Genomic DNA, 18,823 nt, shown 5'->3' on the forward strand with positions numbered 1-18,823 from the left:
AAATGGTATTTTTTTGAAAGGCCCAGGTGAATTTGAAAACTAGGTCCTGTATTTAAAGGAATACTTGAACCTAGGTCTATAGTGCATGAGTTTAAGCCGATTTCCTGCCTCCCCTTTGAGAATTGGCAGCCTTAAAACCCTTCATCCAAGTTTCTAACTAATACTTATGAGGTGGAGAGTCCTTATTTTGGTCTTTCAAGAATACCTTTTTCTTTGCCATAGAGTTTTTAAAAACACCATGTAATTGGTGCTCTTTTCTGGGAATTATTACCAAATCATAAAATCTAAAATTAGTTGTCTCTCCTCCCTAGTCATTGTATGAAGACAAACTCATGCAAGGAGGCTTCATCAAGGGCTATTAAGCTCAGGAAATCCTTGTGCTACAGAGTGCTGAGAGCTGAAAAGGGTATTGAAGAAGCATCAACAAATGCTTGTCCTATTCTTAGTCTCTTTGAAGACATCCCCTGTCATTATGATGGGAAAGGGTGCAGAGTTAGCTGATTCTGCAGGGTTCCTCTCTGCTGGTCCAGGGCACAGTATTTCTCATTGCATTTGAAAAATAAGAATCTGTCAATGATGGTACTTAGACTAGATCACTGGGACAAATATTTTGAGAGGGTTGGAAGAACTGGCTTCAACTGTCAGTGGCCTGGACAAAGCAGTGCTGTACTGAAAGGATGGAGAGGAGGAGATGGCAGGGAGAGCTGGGAGCTGCCTGCAGATACATGACTTCCACACTGTCTTTGCTGATCACAGAGCAGGTACTTCCAGGAACATCCCTGGTGGTGAGATATCTGGTTTTGTGTTTTGCTCCCTTGTCTCTATCCTTAGATGTGCTTCCCTTGGTGGGCACCTCAGCCTGAACACAGTGACTTCCAGATTTTCATTCCCTGCAAAATGTCTCCCACCACACCTATGTTTAAAAGGGCACAGGATCCAGCCAGCTAATTTGTTCCTAGGTGGTTAAACTACTTCATTTGAGCTCCAGACCCTGGAGTAGGTTTAACATACTACTTAAAGAATATGTAAGCAGTGCTGTGCACAGGGACAGATCTGTATCTGCTTTAGAGCGATAATCTAATTGGAGGTAGTCCTTTGTGTAACCCTCTTAACATTTTTGACTATTCTGGGAAACCTCATGTCCCAAGTACTATGGAATGTAGTTAGGAAAAACAGTGTTTTCTCAAATATTTCAGATGTGGAATATTTATTTTGTAGCCAGAGAAACTTGTTACCAAGTAACTGACCTTGAGTAAGATCCACTGCCAACTTGAAAAAAAGGAAAAAAAAAAAAAAAAGGCGTACCTGCTCAGGCTGCATGTGAGAATTACAATGCAAGGAGAAGAAATTTATTACAAAATAAACATCTGTCAGGATTCATCATTAGTGTCTCAGATCAGTCAGGTCTTTTCCCTTGCCTCTGAGAAATATAATTGACAGAAGAAACCACTAGTAAAGGTATTGGTCCAGGAAAACCAGTAATTTCAATCCATTTTGAAGAGTGTATTTTCAAAGCCCTGGATAATGGGGTTTGATTGTGCATTCTTTGCTGGTCCAAAACAAGGCAAGGACACAGCCTGGAATTCTGCTGAGATTATTTTATTGACTGAATATATTTGCTTGAGCAGGCTTCCAATGGCTCAGGTATTATTTGTTTTTAGAGTTCAGGTACCCAAGCTGTTTTTTAGAACGAGCTAAAGATGCTCAGCTTGCACACAGTGGATGAAGCCCAAAATGGGATATAAATTGCTTTGAAGGAAACTTGGACCAGTGTGGAGTAAGTGTTCCACACAAGAAAAGCATTCCCTACTGCACAGATCTGTTGAACGGGGAGAGTCTGACTGGGGAGTTCTTGGTAAGCAAAGCTGCCCATCTCACTGGATGCATCAGGAGCAAAAAGCCTTTCTGGATAAATTCTGATGTCATGGAGATTCATTCCCTGCAGTGGAAAGGCTGTGATCAGTGCTTCCACCTCTGCTTCTGGACTTTACCAGCCATACTAATGGGGGAAAATGTTCTTTAACTGCTCTTTTCAAAGGTTAGTGGCCTGTTTTGCCACAAGTGGGCACAATAGAAAATGCCACCTGCCTGGATAAAGAGGAAGGGGAGAACATTAATGTTGCTTGATACAAGAATCAGGCTTGTAGAGAAGTCTTACGGAGAAGTGAGTCACAAAACTCTAAAAAGATCTGTGAATTTGGAGGGTTTTAGAGCAGTCTCAGTGGTGTTTCAGAACATTTCACAGGATATCTGAGCACTGTTTTCTCAAAGCATATATCTTCAGGGGTTCCCCAGAGACACCCAGAAAGCCCCTGTTTATCTGTTAATCTGTTTATCCAGTGTGTTTTGGTTTATCTGCTCTTTGTTGGGTGGACAGTGAACTTCCATGCTTCACTGCCTACTCTGGAGATGCTGCTTGGGTTTTTCTCCTCGGAGAGGTCAGATGTCGAATTCTTTCTGTTTCCAAGCACAATAGGAGCTTGCCTGTGAGGCTGCTGCTCAGCCTCCCAAAGCTTCCTCTCCAACCTTGGCTCTTTCCATGTTGTCCCACTCCTTCAGAATAATGCCTGTCAGTTGACCTCATTTAGCAGTCAAGGCCCCACATGGTGGCATCACCTGTTCTGCAGCTTGGTCTTCAACTGCTGCTGGAGATTGTGTGCACACATGGTGGCTTGGCCAGCTTCAGTGACCACAGATGATTTTAAAATTGCAGTGTGCATCAGGCATTTTCATAGCTCCCGGGAATTAATTGGAAAGTTCAAATGGTGGGTTACTTAAAAAAAAAAAAAAGCCCAAAAAACCAAACTATTTAAAATATATTTCCATCACACAAGAGTAAGGCAGGAAAAGATCTACTGGACATGAAGATAAATATGCTTACCAATTTTACCAATTTTCTGGTGTGCTTGGGGGAATTAGTCTCCTCCTATTTCTACTAATGATATTTTTCTCTAGCTAAGAGTATGTGTACCTCCTATGCTGATTAGTTTGAGATTTTTATTAGCATAGTTGTATTTTGGAAAAACTTTTGAGGTTTCAGGCTGGATTCCAAAAATGTAGAGTTAATCAAAGTATTGTTCTCTACCTTAAAACCAGATAAATTTACCTTTGGTGCAAAATAGTGCATGATTATTAGTGATTAATTGAGTTTCTGTCATCTACATGTTAGAGTAATATTATTAGCAATAAAATAAGCTCTACAGATAATGTCCACTGAAATGTATAACGTTTTTGATATAATTATACGTAGAAATGGATATATTCTGAGCAATCTTTGTCTCTATCAGTGTCTCCAGATCAAGACTGTAAAGACATGTTTGGGAAGTAAAAGAATTTTCTTTTCTCATAAATATTAATATTTTTTTCAGCAGAAGTGGGGTCATGGTTCTTTCCAAGTTCTCCCTCAGCCAACTACTTGGGAATTTTGTCTCCCAGAAATTCCTCACTGGCTAGGATCAATCCTGCTTGTGTTGTGTGTGAAAGGGAGAAACCTTTCCTGGATGTATTATTTCCTTCAGGTCTTCAGATCACCCTAATTTAATTTATAGGAAAGCTGGAAATCCTGGCAGTTCTTACTCAACTCATAGCTCAATGCATTCCACAGGTTGAGCAAAATTACTAAAATATGTGGTCTCCTCAGCTGTCAGTTACTTCTCAATATTTACTTCCACCAGTGGAAAGCATAATTTTTTTGTTTCTTTTTTTGTTTTGTTTTGTAGTACAGGGGATATAATTTCTCAGATTTATTCAAGTATTGACATGCTTATGGTTTGTACTGAGTATCAGAATTTCAGCTTAGCAATTTAGCACCTTGACCTCAACAGAGTGGATGCCACTTTGCACTTGGTATCTATTAATTAATTAACCTGCTTTCTCCTTTTGTATAGAATTAAAAATTAAATGAATGCTAAGCAACATAAAAGAATTTTTTTTGATGACAGGATTTCAGTTTATTTCCTGCAAATATTTTTTTTTAAAATCACTAAGAATGGCAGAAATCTTCAAAATAATCTTCAGATTTTGCCTGCTTACAGATCCAGTCTGGAAATACTGTTCTGTCATTTTGTTGGCATCACAGAGTAGCGTGAGGAGGGAGCAGAGGCAAGAGGATGTGGTTTTGCTGTCCAGTCCTAAACAAAGATAACAGCTTGATGAAAGTATGACCCAGTCCAGTGCTTTGCCCAAACCCATGATCAGAAACACTGTTGCACGTTTGTTTTTACAGATAATTTTGAAGAACAGATAGGACAAGTTTTTGTAAGATTGGGAGCTACACATTCCCACTTTTGATCTCAACAGCTACTGCAAACAGTACCAGCTGGAGATTTCCCTGGTCTAACACGGGCACAGTGGCCGGGGTCCTTTGTGCATTGTTTTGTTTGCAAACCCCATGTACTTTGTGCTCTCACTACGTGCAGTGGCTGCACAGAAGCTCATCATTACTAATCCTGGCCGGGGCTACTGGCTGTGCTGTCGGAGGTTTTGCTCTGGATTTGCACCATGAAAGTCACTCTGTAAGAGAGGCAATCTATTGTAAATGCAGGTGAACCCTGTGGGAAGAAATGATGATGTCTGACTCCAGTTCAGAAGTCTGAATGATTTCTTTATTATAACTATACTATAATACTATAATACATTAATATACTATTTAAAGGAGATACTAAAATACATACCTACTTTGACTCACAACTCATGACCCTCTCTGGAGAGTCCAGACACAGGTGTGTTGGATTGGCCATCAGGCTCAAACAATCCTCACCTGAATCCAGTCAAGCAATCACCCCAGGTAAACAATTGTCTAAATGCATTCCACATGGGAAAAACAAGGAGAATAAATAGAAATTTTCTCTTCTCTCTGTGCTCCTCTATGAAAATATCCTGAGAGACAGAAGAATGTGCCTGCCACAGCAATCCTCTGCTGCCCCTCTCTTCCTGTGCTCCACAGGCTGCAAAGCCATAAGTGTGGTCAAAACATGCCAACAATGCCTGAAACCTGTGCCAGCTCTGAGCCCCTGACTGCTGATGGGAAGCAGAGCAGCTCTGAAGATGCTCAGTGGGTGTGTGCTGCCTGTGGCAAGGCTCATGTTTTCTGAGTGCTTTCTGAGCACTGGATGCACTTTGCCTGTGACTGGGGCTGCAGTGGATATATGTATAAGCCACAGCTGGTAAGAAGAAAAAATATAAGTGAGTCAATTAGCAGAAATGTCTTTTCATGCTTCTCATGATTTGCAGTTAAATTTTATTTTGTTGCAATAAAATGCCTTGATGCACCTAATGCAAAACCAATATAAAATCATGTATCTGCTGAAATGCTTCTGCTTTTTCCAGGATCAGAAAGTACTGAAATATTTTTTTTATTTTTCACAAAAGATAGTGTTTGAGGGTGGTGCTAGGTCATTGCCAGATAATTTTAGTTACTTTTTTTTGTCCCATTTTTACTTTTTCTGTCTGTCTTGAAAAAATGGGCCGTGCAGCCTTCGGTCACCTTTGGAACATTCAGAGCGAAGTGTAATATTCTGAGGCTCCACTTTCCCAAGGTTTCCTGAAGGAGTCTCTGTTTATCATTCAGCCTGCAGTGCCTGTATTGGGTTACGCCAGGAATGTGGAAAGCTATATGGGAAAATCTGTCAGACTGTGAAAAGGTCTCAGGCTTTGAAATTATATGGAGCATGCTGGCTAATGCACATTCCATATTTCAGGGTGTTTGGCTCCCCTTGCTCTGGGTAAGGATGTGACATGGAATATATGGACATGTTTTGTTACAAGCACTGCTGAGCTGATAAACAAGACCATGGAGCTGGGGAAGTACCAGAGAGGAAATCTCATGAAGGAATAAATTACAGTGACCCCTAGTAGTGTTGGTACAGCTAAAGGTCAGTCCCCATTTGCAAAACATGATCTCTAATATGGCAAGGAACACTGGTGTAACTCCTTTTCCACCAGAGCCTTCCAGTAAAATCCCAGTTTAGGAGTGGGACCCACGTTTTTCCTATAAACAAATATTTGAGAGACTCATCTACAGCTTAGAACTGTAGCTGCTGTAAATCAAAATCATGCTCATAAGAGGGTTTCCTTTCTGATATTTCAACATGACCTAAATTTGCAAATTACCAAGTGCAGTAAATGGGACTTGGATCAAATGCCCTGAGTTGTGCACGTGGCAAGTACAGTGTATATTTTATGTGCTTTGTAAAATAAAACAAAAAGAAAATTCTTTACCCTTTGCTCACATAATTTCAAGAGTCTAAAACTGTGGATTATACTGAAGAGACTTTTCCCCCTGATTTTTAACTTCAAAATGCCTTGTATGGCTACCTGTGAACCCTGGTATAACTTAAAAATAAGACAAACAAACCAAAATCTTAGGAAATGGAAGGAGTTTCCAAATTAAAAAGCTGCAATGAAGAACATTTAAACACTTTATTATTTTCCCCTCTCCGCTGAATATATTCGCCAAGCAAATTAACCCTCTTGACTACCTCTTAAAAAAGGTGGGATGTTAAGAAAAAATCTGTTGGTGTGTGGTTGATTGAATTTTCTTGTGCATGGACTTAGAGAAAGTGAGGCACAAATTCCATAACTGCAGGAGTTTGGCTACACAGCCACATCCAATACTGGTTCTATAAAAAAAAGTCCAGGTTTAGAAGTGTGACATGCAGTCAAAGCCAGTCCCCCAAGTGGTGTATTCAAAGCCATTTGAGTATTTTGTACATCAAATCAAAGATGACAAATCTGTCTTAAAAGTCAGCAGACACCCCAATCACATCCAATCAGTCCTGTAGGCTCAGGGAGAGATTCTATGTAAAAAATACTCCTCCCTACATGCACCAAAAAAAAAAAAAAAAAAAAAAAAAAGTTTGTCTGCTGGATGAACTTGTGTGGCCTGGTTTATGCAAATCAGACCACAATGTTGTAATTTGACTGTAGAATTATTTGATACATTTTTTTTAATAGCTCTGCCTTTGTCCAGCAGCTCCCTATTTCAAATAGCAGTAGTTGTTTAGAAGCTACTGTGATTTTATTCACTGAAAACAAGAAAAAAAAAAGGAAAAAAACCCAGAAATGTTGGTCTGGGCAGCCACTGCTTGTTTGGGAAGACCATCCTTTAGAAGACATGGCCTGGGTTAAACTGGGTGAGGATTATGAATCTTGGACAGACTGAATCCCTACCCACACCTAAGCTTGTGCATATGGATTCATGGATGCACTAGGGGTGATGGGTTATGGACATCTTCCCCTGTCATTTGTGTTGTTTTGTCAGGCTTATGTCCAGGCCCTAGCAATATTCAGACCTCATGCTTTTTTGAATATATGAAGCAAATGCATTGTGAAACTGATCTATTTCCAAATAATTTTGTCACCAGGCAATTAAAATATCATGTGCTATAAACATCTCTAAGACGTTATGGATGGGAAAGTTGCCAGTTTCACAAGTCACATTGCTTTCAAAAGTACAATGAATGTACAGTTCTCTGAACAGTCTGGGAAGAAAAGTCATTTTCCAGCTCTTAAAATCTTTTTTTAGATTTTTGCAGTGCTCTGAAGTCAAATTATGATGATTTAAAAGACAGGACTATTAAGTGCCAATGATTTGTCAGTACTGGCACACTTAAATTCATAAAATGGTTTGGACATGCTTAATATCTTAATTATGCATATGAAATTCCTTTAAAGTAAAGCTGGCCAGAAAATGCATGCTTCTTATATTAAAAAAAAATTAATTCACTTTTTTATATAGAAAAAAACCTTTAAAATAACTAACACCTTTTTATTTCAGTGTTGCTGTTCCTGGCTAAGATATATGACTGTTTAGACTAGGAATTTAAAGAGGAGTCTGTAGGGATTGACTCTTCTGCCATGATTAGGCACCAGACTATTTTCCTGGACTTTGAAAATTGCATTGCTTGTGGCTTGATCAAATTGACTTCAATTTATAAAAAGTGAAAATGCATTTTTTGAAATTACTTGTTAGCTTTAATATAAATGCTGAGAACCTGATGACTTGGAAATATAGTTGGAGTTCTGAATGTGATGCTGTTAACCAGGTTTACTAAGGGAAAGATCATGAGCTAATTGATTGTAATCTTCATGTGGTTAGGAAGATCTTCAGTGCAATGTACTGAAAAAAAATAAAAAGGTAATAATACTTCATAGCCTGTAATTGTTATCTGAAAAAAAGGAAAAACAATGTAACAGCCTTAATGACCAGTCCCAAAGTAATACAATTTGCTTTAGTCTATTGTTGGTCTTTAGGAACAAGAATTCCAATGGGAATACCCCAGAGGAGTGCTAACAATTGGAAAAATTTACCTAAACAATTAAGAAGAATGTCCTGAGTAATGGAGTTGCTTTGGAACCCAGCAGGCTGTGGATGCTGTCGGTTGGTGCTCTGAAGCCACACACTGGACAATGTGATCGTGTCCAGCGGGCTCCAAGGAGTCTGTCTCAGCCCAGGACAGGGGAATAGTTTCTTTCTTCTTCTCCACTGATGTACGAACAGCAGAGCAGACATTCAGGCTGAGTTTGCAATCCTGACTCAACTTCAGCTGGAAACTCACCTGATGGGGCTGATTTGGGGCAGGAGATTAAGCAGGGAGAGCCTCAGAAGAGGCAGGGGCAGTGAAAAGTTCCAGCAATGGGCATCCCTGCTCCCAGCCCTTGGTCCATACAGGCATGTAGCATAACTGACTTTCAAGGTGAATTTTGAATGTTTTCTCAGTAAAATGTATGTATATAAAATGAGAGTATTTTCAGACACAGGAAAGACGGATCCAAAGTTTTTGAAGAGGAGATGCCTTCTGAAGAGATGAATTTTTGAAAACAAAGCCTTTGTCTGCTTTATCTTACCTAACCTCTCATTATACTCTGCTTTGGCAGTAGGAAAGGACCCTCACAGTGAGGATGTGCTATTTAATTTAATACTGCTGTTCCTAGTACTATGTTGCACTTCAGGAATGATGTCAGAGAAATAGATAAAACTGAGAATCATGTAGGTATGGGTGCATGCTGGAGGATATTATTACATCCTGGTCTGCAGTGTTTTTGGAAAATTCTCTCTGAAATCTTTGTTGCAAATTGTATGTGGGAAAAAAACAAAGCAGTTCTTATTTTCTGATGCTTAGTAATGTGGTATATAAATATGACCAAAGCAATGAGCATGCGATTTCACTGCAAGTGCTGAGGGAGTAATAGATGGGAATTAGCAAAAGAATAGGAGGAATGAATGGAGATATGCACTGAGAGTTTATTCCCTTTGAAAGATGATCTCTTCCTGAGTTACTGAATAGCTAATGGCTCATACAAATGGTTGCAGATAGGATAGATTGCCTTAAGATTGATGGCTGACTGTTGTTGGTCTAGGTTTTTAATCCAGGCTTCTGCTGGAATGCATAGTTCCTAGCTCAAGATCAATTATACAAGGACATCAAGAAGAAAGACAGTCACTGTATTTGTCTGCTTCTCAAACTACCTAAAATGTGAAACTGGTTTTGCTTGCAGTGACATGCCTGGTAATGCAATGTAATACTTTCTTATTACAACTCTTTGCTTGCAGTTAAAGGTTAAAAAAAAAGAGTTTCTGAAACACAGCACCTTCCTTGCACTTTTTGATGCTTTTGGTGATGTTGTTGTCTATAAAGATAAATCCTGGGGACCTGGGAGGTCACAGCAATAAAGCTGAAAAGCACCTGATTCACTTGGCGTTGGGCAGCATGTCAGTAGTGGTGCTCTTCATCTGAATTAATTTCATCACACTGCAGAAATGCCAGGCTACAGCAGGGAACAAAGGAATTATACAGCAAGCAGAGATGGGCCTGAGTAGCTGTGAGGGAGGCATTTCCACAGAATTTGTCTGAAAGACATGCCTGGTCATCACTGGCATTAATGAAACAGGCTGGGACAGGGAATGGAGCTGGGTAAGAAATCCAAACCTTCCAGTGTGGTTCCAAACCACAAGCCAGATAATGACCATGAAGCTGTTCTCTCAAGTGTAAGTGGTTCCTTACAACAACACCTGTTAAATTTCCTTTGATTTTCTATTAACTAAATACCAACATGGAGGTACATGTATAAGGAAAGCTGGGAAAAAGACAAGACTGTAACATTTTATGGGGAATTTTAAAAAACGTCAACTCCAAAAGAATGCTATTATTTTTATCTGCTTTTAGATTCTGATAATTCCTCAAATATACAGAGCATGAAAATTAGATAAATGCTTTGTGTACAATTGCATGCATCAAATTTTGAAAATGTTTGTTCATTTTTCTTCTGTGAAAAAGAAAATTTTTCTACTCGGATCAAGTGAGACACAGAAGAGAGTTGATGCTGATAATGTTGTTTAAGATGATGAAATCAGCAATCGATGTAAATCAGATTAAATTTCCACACAAAATAAGGACAATAATTTCATAATTTCTTGCCAATGGTGAAGTAAAAAAATAATTGAATCAGAGAAGGGAACTAGGCTAATTGAGCACTTAAATTCTTAACTACTGGGCCAGTTTTCATTGAAATACATGACAATGGTGGTTATTAATTTTAAATGAAAGCTTACATCCAAATATCAAGAGCTATGACTTCCTGTACTTTCTTGGACAACCTGCTGTGTTCAGAATTCTGTACAAACGGGGAACTGAGTTTTTAAAGAGGAAAGTGATGGGATTTAAAAAATTTATGTTACTTATTTGTGACTACTGAAGAATTCTCTAATACATCTCATAGTGTTGATGCTTTTTCTGTTTTTCTACTCCTCGTTATGTTCAAATAAGCCACTATAATAATCTTCTATGCAACATGTGGCCATTAGACTTGGAGGTAATATGCAAAATTTGGAAGTTATCCCTACCCTCTTGGAAATAAAAGGCACCACTAAAATAAAACCCACTTCCTCTTCTCTATCTGCCCCAGAGAGGTTCCTTGACTCATGAGTTTGGCCTATGAAACAGGACATCCTGTGTGGTTTCAACAAGTCCATATGGTTCTCCGGAGCTTTTCCCAAGGTGAGCATTAGAGAACATCAAATACTGCTCGACACAGAGAGGAAATCTTGTGTAATGCTTTTGTTCTGCTAGCATCTATGTCAAAAGCTGCCTGGGAGTTTTGGAATGGAATCTGTCATCGCTGTAATCCTGTTCTGGAAAATTGTGAGGGAGAAGGCACAGGCAGTGATGTCATTGGCTCTCTGACACAGTCACACAGTCACTGCCCACAGCAAACTCATCTCCTCCCCAAACTTTCCTTTGTCTCTGGCTTCTGAATGCCCAATTGGCAAAGCTTACTGGTGGGGCTTTTTTTTTTTTTTTTTTTTTTTTCTTTCACAGCTGTGTTAAAATTCAAAACACAGATACGTTAGAAAAAGGCTAATACAGAAGAAGATCTGTTCAACGTTCTCTGCAGACTTCAGAGGAATTTTTGTGCACTCTGCCTTCAGTGTCATATGGTAGAAATTCTTCTTTGATACATACAGTGCAATAAACAAGCCTCCTGTGTATTAGCTTTTGATTTTAGTACTTCTACTCACAGTCTGTGGTAAGTGGTAGAACTGTAAGTAAGAAGCAGTTTGCTTTTTAAGGGTTCTGGTCTGCCCCTCGTTGTCACAGACACCTATTTATTAAGGAGCTGATGCCATGTAGGGCAGTGGTAGTTGTGTGGCATCATGCAAAAATGCTATTTATACACTGTGTGCTAGCAATTCTGTTGCACAATCACATTTGGTTATCATAATTCCATGCCTTTATAAAGGAAGTGAGAAGAGAGCCTATGTTGTAGCTTTGTTTTAGTGGTGGATAGCCATTTTTCCCAGATAAGTTATGTAAGGTAGTGTTGCAGGTTGTGCTTTATGAATTGTACATTTCAGTTTGAGCTTCTTTAGATATGCACTTTAGATATTGTTTTACAGATTATAACTACATATAACAGCGTGCTTTGTGTTTATAGAAGATGATCCTGGAATGGCTTGATTTTGTTTATGGCTGTGAGTGCTCAGCATCATTGAAACTTAGCCCAGAGAGATTTGGATTAAATGGATAAAGAATACACCTTCTCCCCATAATAATTCCTGCTTGCATGTTGTACAGGTAAGGAACCTACAAAATGCTGTGAGTTGCCACAGCTGTACATAAAATAAGGCAGCTGTAGATTTTGTAAATTCTCACAGCAGTGTGTGTTCCCCTGGCTCCATTACAGCTCCATGGCAGGATGAGCCCTGTACCTCTCCACCCACATTGTTCCCTCTTGTCACCCTGATTTCCATGAGCATGGGAGCTGGATGGGAATGGAGGAGGGATGTGCTGAAGCTGTGTCCCTGACCTGGGCCTGCCATGCATTCCTCCAAGATACTTATTTGGCTGATGAGTTGGATTTTTTTACCTTTTGGACTTTATTTTCTCAGTGTCACCAAGAGGTATCACTATTTTGTTTTCCAGCCTGATTCTTCTGTTGCTGACATTATGTGTCTTTGATTAGATCACTGAGTGACAGTAGATGATGCAAATAAATGGGCCAGGAGACCTTGTGCTCCTTTCTTGATAAGGTGTCCCAGAGGAGGGGTAAAGGAGCCTGTCAGTCAAGGCAGGATGGGAGTCTTCACCCTCGTAGGATACGTCAAAAGACTCAGCTGTAGCTCGTTGGTCTGGGGGGTTTACTCGGCTTCAGAAATGCTGAGGGCCCTCTCCAGCTCCTTGAAACTTCCCCTGCATGTAGGTGTAGATAATTTTGCAGTCTCTGCTCTTGGCTCGTTGTCTGGGTCCATTCTGGTTTATGTTGAAGTCCAGTAATTAATATACAGTAGATGCTAGACCCTCTGGGAAACAAGAAGTCTTCCTTGGGAGCCACTTTCTGGGAGCAGCTTCTGAACTACCTGACGCAGTGTAAGGGACAGAAAGGGCTTCAAACTACTAGAAACAGCAGAAAAAACAGGTAGGATTTCTTCTACAAAGGATTTTAACAAAGGTGCCAATGGCAGGAAGGGGTACAGAGGCTCAGGGAGTTAACTGGGGGTATAAACAGGGTACAGGGCAAATACATAGGGGTGGAAATAACAAATACATGAACAAGGAAACGTCCCGAACTGTGAGGAGGTAAACAGACAAAAGGTTAGACATCAAATTTATTCATAGCAGTAGAGGTGTGAAGGAGGGAAGCAGGCATGAAGTGTGATACATTTGTTCAAAGGGCCTGCCTTTTTTCCACTGAAACAAATACTAATAAATGGTCCAACTCTGTTCAGTGGCTGAAATTATGTGGCTCCTGTGTGCAAGGGGTAGTTTAACTGTGTTCAGAACCCACATATAGTGGGTCTACTGTTTTGTTTTGTTTTGGTTTTATTTTGTTTTGGAGAAAATCTGGATGGATTGTTTGGATCCATAAGAGATCCAACACAGGAGAGGGATAAATTTTATCTTCATTACTGCCAGTGCCACCACCTGCAGGGGTTATTGCCAGAATCTGAGATAAAGACGTGAGGGCTTGGTATCACTGTTACTGCCCAGTGAGTCTGATCAAGTAAAGGAAGTTTATCTATTCCTGAGAGATGTGTAGGTTAGTCCCAGAGCCTTTTTGCTGGAGACTAGGAAATCCTGACTTTAACCCAAGTTCAGGCAGTATCCCACATTGTGAATTTGAAAGTCAGCTTGGCTTTGGAATGAAGGTGCAGGAAAATTTGCGCACCTGTGGATGAAAAATGCTGTATCAGTGTTTCCTGTGAGATAAATCTTGGTTATGTACTCAGACCAGAAAATACCACATCACGTGCTGGCACTCTGTAAGTGATGGAGTTTTTCCTGTGCACAGTTTTTCTGTTCAGGATAACCTGGAAGCAATTTCCACAGAAGCAGCTGGAGGCTGAAAACTAAGGTGAATCTCATAGCAAGGATTTATCAAAAGCAGGACTGACAGTGTTTTTGAATGGAATGTGCAGAGAGCAAGAGACAGCCATGTAGTCTGTTGGACATATTCTACAAGATTTCAAGTCTTTAACTTTTTAGCCTTTGCATAATTCCTAAAATCTTCTATGGCTTCACTAATTATTTGCTAAAAGTGCTTGTGGGTAACAGATAGCTTTCTTAAACAGCTTTCACTCTGCTTCCACATGGACAATGTGTTTTCCTGCTTGGGTTTTGATGCTCTTGGTAATACTTTGTGGTGGGGGGGAAGGGGAGCGGAACTCCCAACTGGGAATCTTCAGCACAAAAACTGTTAAAGGGTGATAAATCATTGGAGGCCCAGCATATGATTCAAAGCTGTGGCCACCAGCAGTGACCCATGGGGCTGGAGATATCAGTGACAGGGAGCAGGGGGAGGTGTTTGGCATTCCTGATCAGAGGCCTAACCAGGGCACTGGGGTTTGTTTATGTTTCTGTTCCACCGACTCCTGTGAAATGCCCTCTATCTGTACAGGGAGCACACATCGAGTCAGGGAAAGTATCCTTGGTATTTCTTGAAATGTCAAGGCATGGATACCTGAAGGTAAAGTGTGAGGAGAATTATCTGGGATTGCAGAGTGAAAATCAAACATTTGGTTCAGGGCTCTGTGATTCAACAGTCAGCCTTACCTAGTTATTGCAATTTTAGTTAAGCTTTGCACAGATGCACAGACTATTGTAATTATAACTCCTTTCCTCTAAGTTAAGTCCATCCTAGAAAAATAATTTTTGTTGGACCAGACATGGGGACATCCAGTCTCAGGTTCTACTTTGTTCTTGGTTTAATATAAGACTTTATTAAATAAGAGTTAAAAAAAATGTGGGAAAACCCAATTATGATTTGACCTGATTTGATACACTTTTGGAGCAATAATGATATGTTTTATTGCTGTGCACCAGGCAGTGGATATATGGGAATATGGTTCTAGGGATATTGTTTAGTAGTGAACATGGATGGTGCTGGGTTAAGGGTTGTAATCTCTGATCTTAAAGGTCTTTTCAAACCTCAATGATTCTGTGATTCTGTGAAATAATTTCTGTTGGAACTCAAAATGTCTCTCAGACATTTTTAGAGGTTCCAAGCCTTGGTCAGAAGCATTTGAGACCCTGGCAGGCAGCTGGAAACAGCTGTGATTTTGGGTTTGAACCATGGAATGAGTTGCCAACTCTGGAGGTGGAACAAGCAGTCACAAAGGGTTAGATAGTATAGTAAAAGTAGTTACAAAACAGAGGGGAAATTTTTTTAGTATTGTACAGGGGAGTTTTTACTTTGTACATGGGGGTCAGAAGTTCTAAGATGGAGGAAAGTGGGCTGATCCTGTCCTTCCTCCTTCTTCTTCCTCACCTCCATGTTCTTGGTGATGCTGGCACTTATGGATTGGTTTAGAGTAGAAAAGCACCTTGTAACATAGGTAGTAGGTATTGGGGAAAAACTGTAAACATGTAACACGTAATATATCATATAAAAGAGAGCAGCAGCCTTGGGCAGGGGGAGAGAAGAAGACACCAGTCAGAGAGGATGTCAGGGTGTGTGTGTGCCTCTGCCTGAGCTGCTGAGCAAACCACAGCAGCCTGAGAAGACAATCTTTTAGATAACTAACAATAAACTGCCTTGAGACCGAACAACAAGAGCCTGCTCAGTTTTTCTTTGGAAGCACAGGTTGGAGGAGAGACTTTTCAACCACATGAGACCAAGCCCGGCGTTCTCACAAATTTCTATGTGATATTTTATATATCAGCTATTTCCCAACAAAAATATTTTCATCAGCAAGTGCAGAGAACTGTTCCTGTTGCAAAGTGCTGGCAAGACAGAGCAGCAATGAATGAAGGGATGGGTTTGAAGGCAATGAAGGATGAATGGGAGCTCCAAGGCCTTATGTAGTGGGGGTCTTTGAGTTATGTCAGTAGAGAAGCATAGGGAACACTCTTGGTTTGATAAGTGGAAAAGGTCACAAGAAAGGACTTGAACAGAGTGGAAGTTACAACAGTGTAGCAGCTGAGGTGCCTTTGGAGACAAAAGAGGCATTGTTAAAAGGGCAGCTAAAACATCTTTTTGAGTGCCATGCTGTTTTGATAGACTCTGTAACTGTTCAGTTCCTTTTTCCCCTGTGAATTTATCCTACAATGTGGGAAAGACGCTTCAAAGTGTTTTAGGGATTCTTTTGTGGACATGTTGTTGGATATGTTTGACAGCATCAACCCCAGACTGCTCCAGAGAAAAAGGCAAGAAATCTCATGTCAAGTAGATGTGAAAATACAAGGGTCTCCTTCCCATCCCCTGTACGCAGAGCTTGGCTTAAGGCCTGACTCAGAAGATTTTATATTCCTTCCTGTGCTCCTTTTATTAGCTTGGACTGGATGTTTGCAGCTGCCATGTAATACTGAACAACCAAAAGACACCTCACTGTAAACTTCTCGAATTTTCACCAGCACCAGGAATGTCTTAAAAGTTTCACTGTGCTACAAATAAACAGGTGACTATTGTATAATTGATGCTGCTCCGTGGGATAAATGTGGGTGATGCAGGCCCATCTTGTTAAGAGAGAACATGACACAAGGAAGTTGGTAATAATTTGATGTAAAAGGATCCTTAGCAAGTTTGGAAACATTATGGTTGCCAGATGTGCTCTTCCAGATGTCAGGATTTCCTATTAAATGCTTCTTCCGGTCAGAAGGAGCGGTGCCCGTGAAAATGTGTTAGAGCTTTTAAGACATGAGGGTTACCTGACCCCGAAGATTAATTCTGTAACTTTTGCAGCAAATTATGAGTGTTATTAGGAAATATTGCGATTAACTCCCAGCAGAACCCTTGGCTGTTCAGGAACATGCTGTGCACAGAGCTGGAATTGTCCTGCCAGGATGCTGCTCAGTCAGTGACTTCCAACATCCCTGATGTTTGAGTAACCTTATAACATGATATAACCCCAGGTGATTTCATACACTGCTGCGGCTTCAATTCCTTCTCCTTGGACTTCCTTACAACTGCAGCCAAATGTTTGTGAGCCAGTTATCACCTGCTGCAGAAGGGAGTTTGCTGATGTGGTGGAACTAAACCGAGTTTTTCTCATGACCTTGTAGCTCCTCCAGGTCCTAAGTACAGAATTGCTTTCTAAATTTGTATTTCTAAGTTACTTTGAGCCATGTAGCTTTGTAAGTCTGTGCTTCTCTCCATTCTTCTGCCTTGCCCTATCAGAATCCCTGGAGTAATCTTTGCCTTAGTTATTCACACTCATTCTGCTGTGAAGGCCTCAGGTCACCAAATGCTTCATGACAGGGAAGATCTGACAGGCCCTGTCCCTGCTCTAGATCTGGGGTTTGAACTATCTCAGGCTTCCATCCGAGCTGAATGCCTGTTCCAGGGCCAGCTCTGTTACCTGGGATGCAATGACAACACACAGAGAGCAACCAGGTCTAAGATCTAAGAGTGGCTGTAGAAAAGCCTTGGCAGAAATAGGAATCACATACAACTCTTCTGTGTCTCAGCTCAGTGCTTTATCTGCATAACGTGAAATATTTGTTTAAAATCTACTTGGTTACTAAATGCTTTACTTAGTAACTAATGTATATTAATTTTTAGTTTATATTCCAGTACCTTGCATTTTTCTCCAGTTATTTTCTACTTTAAATGATAGAGAAATAAGGCTGGAAGGGTCAAGAGATAGTCACACAAATAATTGAGTACTTCCAGGAGCATCAGCCATCCTAATCCAATCCTAAAAGATGCTTTTTCTCCTGAGACTGTTTGCTGTATGGACCATGTCCCTTGACAGAGCCACATGTTGCTACATAGAGCTCTCTGTGAGCACAGGCTCTCATTAATTAATTCCAAAATAAGCCCTCCTGACAACTTGTGAGTGTTCCAGGAAGGCTTGAGCAATGTGGAGAAGTGTTTATGGGTTGGATGCAATATTATTATGAAAGATATTGATTATATACTCTCAGCAGCAACCCAATTGGATATTACACATTTTGGCCTGGGCTACTGCTGGAAGCCCACAGTGCTATCTCTTTTTAGATAGTTATCTGTGGCCACTTCACAATTATTTGGCTTGATTATTTATGGAGAGACTTCTTAAAACTCATCTGTTTAAAAGCCAGTCAGTGCTTATGGTAAATGGTGCTCTGGCTTTCTGTGCTCCCTCCAGCAAAGTGACTCAGCCTGATTAGGGGTAAAAAGGCAATAGTGTGGTGAAAATCAGCTTTTTTCAGACCCAGAGAGTGAGAGCAGCAGCCTGGAAATGCATTGGGGTCATCATGCAAAGAAGAGAGACCTTTAACAATTACTTTTAATTTGACTTGCAATCAAACAGAAGTGGATGGCAAAGCAGGAAATGATATCTTTAGGCATGGCATGAAATAGTATTACTGTCAACTTGAATAAGAAAATCTGACTTTTTTAAAGCAACTACATATTTGAATAGCCTGTAGGGTCAACCAGCCTTTCCTACAGCCTTCTGATAGCTGGCCTGATAACAGCATAAACACTATAAATATCCTAAATCAATAATCCTGTATCACTGCTGAAAGCAGCCATGTTCACATATCATAGCAGATGGGAAGAAAGCAAATAATATTTGTCTTGCCTTTCAAATTGATTTCCCGTTTTTAGTAAGCCAAACTATGTCCATATGTTAATCAGATTGCTGAGAGAGATAGCTCAGGGCAGCAGATTTTTACTTGACCTGCTGGCAGAAGTGGGGCAAGGGAGGAGGAAGTCCTCCATGTCCCTAAAAATATTTGCAGGAGCTTCTGCAAATGTGATGCAAAGCCTGTGCTTCCCTGACTTCCCTGGAATCCCTCCTGTCCTTCCTCAGGCAGATCAGCTTCACAGGGCTCAGAGAGAGCAGAATCAGACCTGTTCCATAAGGGTTTCTTAATCCTTCTTTTCTCTGCTTTCCTTTTGG

This window comes from Lonchura striata, chromosome 5, assembly GCF_050655825.1.
Source record: "Lonchura striata isolate lonStrDom1 chromosome 5, ASM5065582v1, whole genome shotgun sequence".
NCBI classification, from domain to species: Eukaryota; Metazoa; Chordata; class Aves; order Passeriformes; family Estrildidae; genus Lonchura; species Lonchura striata.